Below are 12,956 nucleotides of genomic sequence, written 5' to 3' on the forward strand. Positions count from 1 at the left end.
TATTTATTTTTATTTAACATTTGTTTACTAGGGAAGTCCGACTGGACTAATTGCCAATTTTCAGCTGAGGACGGGGAGAAAAGCTCCACATTAAATTACACAGTATAGCAATAGAAAATTATACAGATCAGTAAAAAAATTATACAGATAATAAAGAAGGTATGATACACAAAGGAATACTATTCAACAATGTTTGTCTAGTTTCATAGAACAACCTACAATAATTTTTTGTTGAAAGTTATATAAACATCAGAGTATAAAGAGGGAGAAGAGTTTAAGGGTGCGCAGAGGTGGGGAAAACAACAAGTAAGTTCAGCCTGGTGTGGAGCATGATCATAACCAGTTGTTTAGATGGTTCTTTTAACAGGTTTTTGAACTGTGCTTGGTCTGCTGTATTTAGTATATTCTGAGGAATAGTATTCCATGTTTAAGAGATTTGATTTGAGTAAAGAGTATATGTCTTTAGAACAGGTAATTCTGGTGCTGTTTGTTTTGTGGATATGCAAGAGGTCCATCAAGGTGGGGTAGGATAACGTCTTGTATGCCAGGCAAAGAACTCCCCGAAACAACCTGTAGGAGACAGAATACAGGGATAGGGCTTTGAGGAGGTCTGCATAGGTCATGTTAATTATGCCCTGTATTCTTTTAGTGAAGAACCTCTGTGGACATTCCAGTTGTTGGATGTGTCTGGTTAAGTACATTCCAAAGGGGGGGATTGTATTCAATGATTGTCCACTGTATTCAGCATTCATCAGACCTATGACTTCTTGGACCTAGATGCCATACTTATGTTTATAAGTTGCACAACATACAATGATTTTTTACTACTACAGGCCTGTGATGGTCAAAGGCTAGATTACTGTTTATGCTTGTCCCCAAGACTCTAACAACTGGATCAGGTCTTGGGGTGTGTTGTCAATATGATAGTTACCAGAGGTGGATGACTTCCTAAAGGATACTGTTATGCATTTCTTTGCATTTAGTTTTAGCCCATGACTCTAAAACAAGTTATATGACTGTGTTAGCTCTTCCTGGAGAATATTAGTGTCATTGAGGGATTCTATGACTGCTCCTAATTTGCATTCATCCAGAGGTTTAGTCAGCCATAGTTCCTTGACACTGGCCTTGATTTCAGAGAAATAAATGTTAAAAAGGAGCAGTCCCAGGATAAATCCCTGAGAGACTCCACTTGTGACTGTCCTCTTTGTAAAGGTGGACTCCCCAATTCTAAATTTTTGGGTCCTGTCTGTAAGCCAGTCTGCTATCCACTGGGTGACATAAGGGTTCATACATAACTTCCTGAGTGGAGTATTGTGTCAAATGCTTTGTCGATGTCAAGGTGGGCAGTGTGAACAATTTTGCCTTCGTCCATTGCTTTGGTGACTTTCTCAAAGAAGTCCACCAGGTTAAATAGGCATATAACTCCTCTATACTCATCACTAATCAGGCCCATAATTGAGTATAATGCCCCTTTTGGGATGTATCGTACAAAGCATCTGCAGCAATTGGAGAGACCTCAGAGATTTCTAAGAAAATCAAGGAGCACCAGCATGTGCCTTACACAGACCGATTAAAGTCCCTGTCACTATACTCAGTATTGTATAGGCCTCTTAGGGGAGACTTATACCTGGCTTACAGAGCAATCTCTGACCCAAACCTAATGAATTTGCTGCACATGCATAAATCAAAGGGACTACAGCTACCAGTTCCAGGGACCTAAATATGGCAGGCAAATTGAATAGGACATGCTTGGGGGACAGGTTTGTCTCCCAGTGACTGCCATGTCTTTGGAATAGGCTGACAATTCATGTGAAGCAGAGCACCTCTATGACAGTTTTCAAAAAGAACCTGGACGAATGAATGGGACACCGTAAATTGTTACTGGGGATAGCCCACAACCCTCCTGGACATGGGCAGTCATTAACAAATACAGTCCTGTGTATTGACTAGAGTATATATGGTATTACATTGGGATGAAATGGCTAGGCTTGAAATGACCTCCAGGTCTATAGCCTAGTAACCTCGTATAATCCTATGAATCTATGACCTGCACTTGATGAAACCAAATTGGGTTGGGCCCATTGTTTGGAGGTTTCCTATGTCATTACTGATTATTTCCATGAGAATTATTTCCATGGCTTTGCATATAAGACTAGTGAGGCTTATGGATCTGTAGTTTAAAGGGTCTGTAGATAGCCCTCCTTTGTGTGGAGGGACGGCTGTTGCTGTTCTCCATTTGTGAGGCACGAAGCCTGTTTGGAGGTTACAATTAAATAGCAATTCCAAAGCACCTGATAGGTCATGTTTCATGGTATTTAAAAGGTTCTTAGCCTTATAGACAGCATTTAGGACTTGTCCCCTAGTGATAGTGTGGAGGGTTATATTTAATGGCATTTCCCCAGTAGAGGTTGAGGGGGAGAGGGAGGGGTAACGTTACAGCTGAATTTGTCTGCCAGTATATTTGCTATATCTTCTGGCTCACTACATGTGACTTGGTTAAGAATGAGCTCTACACGCAAGTGTGTATTCTCTTTGAGGCTGCAGTCATAGCTAAAGTATGCCTTGTGGTTGTGCTTCAGCTGAGAGACCAAATTTACCTCAAACTTGGCTTTGGCAGACTTCATTTGTCCTTGAAGTTGTTTGTTTCATTTGATGAGAGTGCATTAATCCGGCTGGGTGCTATGTCTCCTAATTTTTGCCATTTGTTTCTTCCTTCTATTAGACAGCCTATTTAATTTGGGCTTTAACCAACACATAGCCAAGGAAGTAAAAAAAATATTCTATGTCACCTAACTTATAAGTAAGGGTATGGCATCCAGATCCAAGGAGGTTATAGTACTACTCTACTCAGCCCTTATCAGACCCATCACTGAGTACAATGCCCCCTTTGGCATGTGCCTGACTAGGCATATGCAACAGTTGAATCACCCACAGATGTTTCTCACCAAGAGAATCCAGAGTATTAACACATTTTCTTGTACAGATTGCCTTAAAGCCCTGTCTCTATACTCAGTCTCCTACAGTTTGTTGAAAGGTGATCTGTGTTTGGCATATAAACCATCCTTAGATTCAGCCCTGATGGAGCTTTTGTACATCCGCAAAACAATTAGTACCAGAAACACTAGATCCAGGGATTTTAACTTTCCTTGGACATAAATAGAACATGTTGTGAGATAGATGTGTCTAAAGGATCCTCATGTACTGGAACAGGCACCCTCTCCATATGAAGCAGAGTCCATCCCTAACCCTACTCAAAAGTAAGCTTGACCATTGGATGAGAAATTGTAAATTAATCCCTGGGCTGGCCCCCATATCTCTGTATACAGAGTCCAACAGTAAACATTCCCTAACTAACATATTCCTCTAAGATAACTTTTTAGCAACCTAACACACCTATTCTAATAAACATCCCCCTCTAATTAAGACACACATATTACAAGGGGACTCATTTGGGTTGGATTGCACCACTAGGCTTATAAAGGCTCTGGTGGTCATTAACCTAGTACATACATAAGAACCTATGAACTTGCAGTCATCTACAAACTTGGTCAACCACACGTCAAGGATATTGGCTTGGACTGCTACAAAATAAATGCCAAACAGAAGACAGCCCCGACAATGACCCCTATGGTTCCCTTTAGTTACACTTTTATGTACAGAGAAGGTCCCAGTAACTTCCATAACATGATGTCTGCTGGATAGCCAGTTAGCAATCTAACAGACAAGATATTGGTTTATTTTAAGCTAGACTAATTTCTCATTAATACCACAACTGAGAATAGTGTCAAAACCATTAGTCAGGTCAGGATAAGTGGCTTGCAATGACAGACCATAGTCTACAATCTCTGTAACCTTTTCAAAGAAGTTTACTAAATCAGGAGACTGGACCTGCCCTTCACAAGACTAACCTGAGTAGGGATTAAATCAGTTAAGCTTCCGGTGTCTGCATAAAACAGTTTTTATATGATGCATTCATAGGATCATAGGAGGTTACTAGGCTAACGTCCCCAGAGCCCTTACAAGCCTAGCCAAATTCACCCTGTGTTCCCAAGGGTGTCTGTTTCAAGCATGTTATTGCCTCTGTAAAGGAGGGACACAGGTGGAACCCCCCAAGGTTAATTTCCAGCTACCCATCCAATTATCCAAATTGTGCTTAAATAGAGCCAGTGTGGGGCTTTATTTAACATGAATAGGAAGCTTGTTCCAAAGGTAGGGCAGCCTCTAAGAGACAAATCTGTCTCTATTTCTGTTGATGTGACATACCAAGTTAAGGTCCTTTGAGTGAGTGACCTGTGTGCCATTTGACTTGCGAATGTGCAGCATTTCCATTAAATCTGGGTCAGAGATTGCTCTATATGCAAGGCACAGGTCGCTTCTGAGTAGTCTGTATGAGACAGAGTAAAGTGACAATGATTTCGGTCTGTCCACATAAGTCAGGTCTTGAAGACCCTGAATTGTCTTCATAAGGAACCTTTGTGGTCTCTCCAGTTGATGCAGGTGTTTGGAAAGGAACATACCAAAGGGAGCACTGTACTCTATTATTGGCCTGGTGAGGGAAGAATACAGGAGGGTTCATACCTCTTTTTTTCTGGGAACAATGCCTTTACTTATGAGACAAGCACTATAAAATGCCCTTATTACCACTGTGGAGACATTGTGATTGAAGTTAAGGTTGCTGTCAACCTGTGTGCCCAGAATTCTCACCACTGACTGTGTGCTTAGGGTATTGCTGTTGATGTGATAGTTTGCAGGAACATCACCCTTGCTGAAGGGGATGATAATGCATTTTTTTGCATTAAGTTTAAGACCATGACTTTGGCACCAGTCCTTGGTCTGCATAAGACTTTCTTGCAGGATGTTGACATCACTAGGGGTTTTTAATGATTGCTCCCAGTTTGCAGTCATCAGCAAATATTGTCAGCCACAGTCCTTTAGTTTTCGCCTAAACTTTGATGAAGTAGATTTCAAACAGTAAGGGTCCTAGAACTGATCCCTGTGAAACACCACTGGTTATGGGTCTGCTGGAGGAAGTGGAGCCCCTTATTTTGATCATATCAGTTCTATCAGTGAACCAGTTTGCAACCCACCTGACAACATATGGGTTGATACCCAGCTGGGTGAGTTTATCAATCATGCCTGAGTGGGGGATTGTGTCAAAGACCTTGGCTAAGTCTAAGTAGGCCATATGCACAGATTTGCCCTAGTCTAGGGCTTTGGAGACTGCCTCAAATAAGTTCACCAAGTTTAACAGGCATGATCTCCCCTTGACAAAGCCAAACTGGGTGGGGTCAAGCATTTGGAGATTTCCTATACCTTGTTAATAAGGTCCATGGATAGACTAATGGGTCTATAGTTCACAGGGTCTTTGGATGCACCCCCTTTGTGCAAAAGGATGATGGTAGCTGTTTTCCATTCCACTGGGATAAAGCAAGTGCTTAGGCTGTGAATGAAAAGTATGGTTGATGGTGATGCTAATTTCTGCTTTAATCCATGTAGAACACAGCCCAGGATGTTGTCTGGTCCCATATAGGCTGTGTTTTTGGCCCTGAAGAGAGCATTTAAGACCTGCTTCTCAGAGATACAAGGCAGGGGACAGGTGTTTGGGATACTTTGCATATAAGGCTGGTGAGGCTGATGGGCCTATAATTAATTACCTATACCTTTCCTGAAGAGGGGCCACCCTTATGTAGGAGAGTTCCAGTGGTTGTTCTCCAGGTATAAGGTAAAAACTGTGAATGTATCCAACAGGAATGTGAGCATAACTATCTATATACATACAGGGACAACATGTCATGCAACAGTGTTCCTAGAACTATTGTAGTATCCTGCATAAGATATTCTGGAGTATGTCATCTTATGTCTGTTCTAGATGCTCAAACTACTTGGAGATGCTGTTTCTAAATTATCACAACTCCTCCAGTATCTATGAAAAGACAAATCTGATTCACTATGTCATTGACGGGCTTAAGCCTTCATTGCTACTCCTGAATAAGTGTCACAGCTATTGGATGAAGTCTCTTTTACAGCATCCTGGGATAAGCTTTCCCAGGGAGGCTGAAGAGTATGATTCTTCTATAACTGGATCACACCATCCCGCCCTTTTTGAAAATGGGTGTCACCAGCCTATTCTGTTAAAGAAGTGGTACTACCTTGCCATGTTCCATGCAACACAGAAAAGGTACATTAACCATCAAAACAACATCCAATGTATTGAGCAACTTCAACTGGACCTTATCCACTCCCACAGTGTTTAATTGCTGCAGTGGTCTTTATTATAGAATAGCGTCAATACCATCATTTGCTTTTTGTACCTCCTCCTCCTCCTCACTGTAAGGTATGTCCAATGTGTCCAGGAGTTACTCAGAGTGTCCCATCTACCTATTGAGAATGCTCACAAAATAAGTGCTTGTTAACCCCCAAAGCAGGCTGAAATAGTCCTTCCTTTAGAAGCTCTTTGTCGATATTTGAAACTCACTCTGCCAAGCCTCACAAAACCTCTCCTACACTCAAGATCCATTTCTGAGTGCATGTGGTGTTTTCCTGATGTGTCTGTGTCAAACATTAACACCTGAAAATGCCATGCTCCTTGATGGCAATGGATGGGAAGCCTCTTTCTTTATCTTGCTTTTGTCTGAATTAATGACAGTGAAAAGCACCTTTAGCATGATGATTTCTCTCAGAACTGCTGAGGTGCAGATGGTCCTAGAATTACTGCCACAAATAAGAATTCAGCACCTTTTCACCTTAGCACCTTGCCACTACCTCAATTACCAAGGTCATGAACAGGAATACATGGGAGGAACTCATCCAGTGGTGAGGTTTGACATCATCTAGTACTGAAGCATCTGGCAGGTGTTCCCAGGAAACTCTCACTACACACCTGGGATCTCTAGTCTTGAGACAACAGTGCTACTAACTAGCATGACAGCTTTCTGTGACCCATCTCATCACCAAGTGGTGACCAGCTGATATTCAGCATCCCTCTTGACTACAATGTGCAAAACATATGATCTCAGATCTGGAGACTTGATTACAAAATCATTCATAAAGCTACAGCCTGAAGGGATTTGGAACAACACACACATGAGCAGTCTTGTGTTAATTTGTGATCTTCACGATGGGAAATCCATGGTAAAAAAAGAAGTCCAACAAGAAGTCTTCTGTCAGTTGTTTCAAGTAAGTTGTGTAGCTCTCCCTAAATGACATGCCTTCAGATATCTTCATAATTTCCTGCATGAACATTGAAGATTCTTAATTAGTTGCTGATATTATATGTTATATACATTAAAGTTTCACCACGCATCAGTTTTTTAAGAATGCCGTTATTGTTGTATTTCACTTTTCTGCCTGACTTGTATTGATGACACATCTACGGTTTGCTGATATTTTTTATAAGGTCTGCTACATTGGGGTTAAACAGCCTTATTTGGCCCAGAGTGTACAAATATACTATGTTTTGCACCCTTACATTAAGTGGACCCCAGAGATAAGCACACTGCCCCATGTCCTATATATAGAGTTAGCAGTGCATACACATCCACTGCTGTCAAGTGGATCTTCATTTGTATGCAAGCATACTAATGTAGTTAGTCAAAGGCATCATTAACAATGAACCCAAGCAACACAAAATGACATAAAACACTGAAGTAACTGCTGGAATCCAAACTGAAAATGACCAGTTGTGAACTGGTTCTGGTCATTTTCTGTTTGGATTCCAGCAGTTACATCATTAACGTCTCTACTTTAGTGTCCAGTGTGTAACATTCTGTTTTATAAGGACAGGTAAGCTAATCCATACCATGTATAGATCCCTCTGCACTTCCCCCTTCACTTCTGTCATAACCTGAGCTAGCAGAATGTACTCTCATATTTAAAAACAGTTCACCCAATATAATTTCTTCAACATAGTTCACAATCTGTTCTTATTTGTGTTTTCTCATTTTACCACTAAATGATGCACACAGGTCCCCTGAGAACCAGTAGACTAACTGTTAATGTTTTTACATTATCAGTATAAACTGTACAGTATCTTCTCAATTAAGAGGTGATAGGCACAAGTGGCATTTTTATTTCACTAACACAAACCAACTGGAAGACTTCATTTGCCCAGATTTTACTCCAAAAAAAGTGGACAATGTATTACAATGACTTGTAGACTGCATTTTCTGAAAAAAGTATTAAAAATTTTATTTTATTTTATTCTTTGGCAATACTCGACATCAAAACCAGAATCCCACTCATGGCTTGGGACTAGGAATTTTAGTTAAGTTAAAGACTTTCTTGAATTGCAGTTTCCAAAGGTATCTCACAGCGTAAAAGTCCAGTATTTATGTTTAATAATAAAGTATTTCATACTCTGATTCGCTATTGCTTATGGGTCTGAGGAAGTGCCCCGTTCGGGGTGAAAGCATTATCGATACCATTATTGTCAACATCATTTTCATATGGCTTTGTGGAATTGCATCACTATTAGTCAATCTAACCAAATCACCTAGAGTTAATGCCTTTAGCTCTGGCTAGCTAATACTGATGTGGAGAATAGCTAGGTATCATACACAAACTCCTTGATTAAATTTACAATTAATGAAAGTTCATCATATCAGCAGATTTCTTTAGTAGCTCAGCTAACTTTCTCATGTACTTTTCTATTTCCTTTTCTGGCTATGAGACTTTTATGGATGTTTTTAAATAGATGTCATATTGCATGTGTGTTTACCCTGTGGTTTCAAGCAAGCCTTTTTTCTTGAATAAGTTATATGAATTGCACAATTTGATAATGTGCACTTAACGAAGGCATTACAAAGAGTGTTGGTTATTACTGTTCCCTTAGGTACAGAAATCTTGGGGCTCTTGCATGAAGAGTTTGGAGGACTTCGCCTTCTATAAAAACATGCCAGTTATTTAATTGATTCAGTGCCGTTTTCAGACAAAGTCTTCTAAATGGCATTCATGCATTTTGTTTTTGTAATCAATACATGCTAGTTTATAAATGGGAGTCATTTAATAGATATACATTTTTTGAGGCCAGAAGAAGCCTGCATCAGGGCCAAAAAGTTAAGACCATTCCAAGATGCTTGGTCCGATGAGAGTAATATTTCTAGGCAGCAACAAGAAGGTGATTGGTGACAATTCTGCTTATTATAATCCACCAATAAGATTCACCCCAATATTTAAATTAAGCAGAGACCTCAAACCAAAAGAATTCTGGACTGGAAATCCCAGCTCCACTCTACTGGGGATTCTTCTAAAAGTATTAATGGCTACTTAGTGCAACAGGGAGCCATCTGATTGGTTACTGATTCCAGTGCTGTATAAACATTAAATGGACAATGTTTTCAATAGTATGTTAATTACTGAGGCACTCCCAACCAACTTCAAGAGAGGAAAACTCTACGCATTTCTTGAATACTCTTTCGTGTAAAAAAAGAGGTTTGAAGTGATAATTTTATTTACAAAAATGCATAAAATGTAAGTAATATAAAGTAAGAAGAGAATAATCAGTGAAACTGAAATATCAATGGCATGAAAAAGAATAAAAATGTATGAAACTGAAAAAAGCAGCGCATCTGTCTCAAAAATAGTGAATAACTAGCAATGAAAAGAATCAAAAGGACACGATATATAGCACAATAATCACGTCTACGCTTTGCGATAATGAACAAGTAGACAATGGCAGCTCTATGACAGTTTGTACACATAATAAAAAAACTATTTAATCACAATGAGAGAACAATCTGTGTAAAAAAAAAACAGGATCCCAAATAAAGTGCCTAAGCATGTCATGGCAACGAGTAAACTAAAAATGTCATGCTGTTGCCAGTATGATTTTAATTTTATCAAGAAAATCTGCTATGAATAAAGGACCACGTCCAGGTAAGACCTCTATCAATTTACCTTTCAAAAGATTGTGTAAACCTGAAAGCACAGCCTACTTAGTCACAAGTCATGTACAGTTCACAGGCATTCCTGCAAAAGTTTATGGTATGAGAAAATTGTATGGCAGAGTGATCTTAAAGAAGGGTGCCCAAAAAGTCACCCTGAGCTGTAAGAACATTAATTCTAGAAATTATGGGCCAGAGATTGGTGACAAGGGCTGGGGACAGATCTTTCCACGAATCTGCCAAGTAATGGCGTAATAGTCTCAGTCCCCTGCCATCTTTTGCAGGATAGTATGCAGATGTAAAACTTCCAAAGAAACAAATGCCTGTTATAAAAAAAAATGGTAGCCACTTTGGTGAAGCAAAATCTTTCACCCAAAACCAATGATGATCAGTTTGACAGGTTACAGTTAGTTGCTAATCAGGCAGCATTTTTCCACTCCCTTAGTAGCTAAACCTTCCCTCACAACAAAATCTTACACATCTATCTATATATAATCTAAAACTTGTTTTTGTATATTAGAGCTGATGAAATCTTTACGAGAGACAAAAAAGTTTACCTGATAAATTTAGATTACTTTATGAACATTAAATAGGACTCCTGAGCTGTTTTTGTTGCATTGGCAAAACTGATACACCCCATATTTTATTCTGTATTTTCTAACTCATGTAGAAAATACAGCCATATACATAATGTTAGCAGAAAGGACTGTAGACACATTACTTTGCTTGGAATTTGTTGGTCTTATGGTCCATTTCTCAAAGTGACTGTGGTTACAAATATTGCCTTTTTGTTAGAACCTGCCCAGCTGCTATACACCCACGTAAATGGATCTGCTGAGTTTGCCTGATTTACATCACACAAAAGTAGGTAAGAATGTTGTAGCAAGAGGTAAAGAGATGCAGACAAAATATGAGAGAAAAACTGACAGTTCCAGAGACTGAATATCCAGTTATCAAAGGTACGTTTCCCTCTTTTGGCTTGCTTAGTCCTTATTTTCAACTGCAGGATGTGAGCATAAACATTAAGTACTGATTCCTCAGAAGCATATTGGAGCAACTTCCATTATTTAGACTACACCACCTCTACTTTACTCTCTGTGGTCTTTAGTAGAGGACAGACGAATAACTGGACACAAGCCAGATAAGATGCAACCTACAGATATGAGAATTCTGACATTTTTATTTAGATACATCACCTATAACTGGATGTGATATACCAGCTTTGGTCAGGCCAGTGTTTTTTTTATTTGTTTGTTTGCTTGTTTGTTTCTAGAGATGGCATCAGACTACATGGTTCTTTCTTGAACCAATTGTATTTGTTTTGCATCCCATTGTTCCAGCCAGTCTTAGATGTAACAAAACACAGACAGCTAAACTTAAGACCTCCAATTATTAAAGCCATCTGGGTCACTCAACTCTGTGACTCTAAGTGCATGTGTCCACAGTATTTTATGATTCATTTGTTGACCAGGTAAATACTTATCTTACCTAGCCATTTTCATTCATAACCCTGAAAATTATAAGGCACTCAAAATAGCAGCTACAAAAATGCATACAAAGTACAAAAGGGATAAAAAGCATGTCCAATGAAACAAATTCATATCTTAACTGTCTAAGTCACAGCAGACCTTCAGAGTCTTTCTGTAGGAAGCATTCCTCATACACAGTGGTCATTTGCATCTTCAGTTTATCATCATGATCAGGCAGCTCCTGATGAAGTCCACTGTGATGTCACAGAAGATTGATCTAACATGTAGTCACTCTGTCCTGATTTGTAAAATGCTACATTCTATATTTTCCATTTTTAGTTTTAGATCCGACAAAAAAGAAAACTTAATTAAATATAAATTCTACGTTTCTATCATTTTTCTTAACTAAACCTGAAAATCTTGTTTCACACCACCTTCCTGTAGTTTAAATGAGCCAGCCTATGTTTAACTCTGTTTGCTATTTTTGTAGAATCTGAAGTAATAAGCTATTTTAATTCCAGTGCTAAAAATGAAGAGAATTGACAGTGTTTTATTAAAGAAAAAATTATTGTGTATGACATAGGCAATCATACATTTATACTCTGTCTTTATCAGACCAATAATGGAGTACAGTGCTCACCTTTGCATGTCCTTCACCAGACACCTGTAACAACTGGAGAGACCACAGAGGTTTCTTACCAAGAAATTACAGGGTACACAAAACAAGTCTTACATGGAAAGACTGAAATCCCTATCACTGTATTCTGTCTCCTACAAGTTGCTAAGGGGTGACCTATGCCTGGCTTACAGGGCAGTCTCTGACCTGGTCCTGATGGAAATGCTACACATTCGTAAAACAAACTGCACAAGGGTCACTTATCCCAGGCATCTTAACCTAGCCTTTGACATAAACAAATCATTCTGGATACTGCCACTCTCTGGAATAGACTTTCAGTTCACATGAAACAAGTCCCTCCCTGATCCTCTTCAAATGCAGCCTAGATCAATGGATGGCTAACCACAAACTCACTTCTGGGGTGGCACCCATGTCCCTCCTGGAGAGAGGAAGCTGGCATAAATTACAATAGACCCTCAGCTCTGCAAACTTCATTCAACTAACCACCAACAATTGAGGCAATTCAGGAAAAATATGGCTAGGCTTGTAAAGGCTCTAGAGCTGTTAGCCTAGTAACTTTCTATAAACCTATGAAAATATATAAATATAAACAAACTGTATTGACATAATTTTGGTTGTGAACATTATACATCACTTATAATTTATCCAGTCACTGTCAGTCAAACATTACATAGTTCAATCAAATCCTGCCTTCTTTTAAGCCTTATCCCTCATCTTTGCATATCATTCTCACAATTTCCATTTTTTTCTACATAATTTGCCCCTACCCTTTTCTAAAGATCCCATTTCCAGTGTTTTGTCCCTGTTACTATATTCAATACTTCTAGTATAGCTGGTTTAGTCTTTGATTTCCATTTCCTAGTAACTGTTTTTTACGCAGTCACCATAATTAGACTCAGCAAGGCCTTACTATGTCTAGGCAATTCTGATTCTGTATCATAGCTCAAAAATCATTTCCTTCATCATACC

General features: G+C 39.2%; 1 protein-coding gene across 3 annotated transcripts in view; it reads right to left on the bottom strand.

Annotated features, from left to right (window-relative positions):
* The window catches only part of PLCH2 (phospholipase C eta 2), a 1,923,638-nt gene that overhangs the window by 876,675 nt on the left and 1,034,007 nt on the right, over positions 1 to 12,956 (bottom strand). The gene's annotated exons all lie outside the window — the stretch shown is intronic.

This window comes from Protopterus annectens, chromosome 2.part1, assembly GCF_019279795.1.
Source record: "Protopterus annectens isolate FY-2018-M chromosome 2.part1, PAN1.0, whole genome shotgun sequence".
NCBI classification, from domain to species: domain Eukaryota; kingdom Metazoa; phylum Chordata; order Ceratodontiformes; family Protopteridae; genus Protopterus; species Protopterus annectens.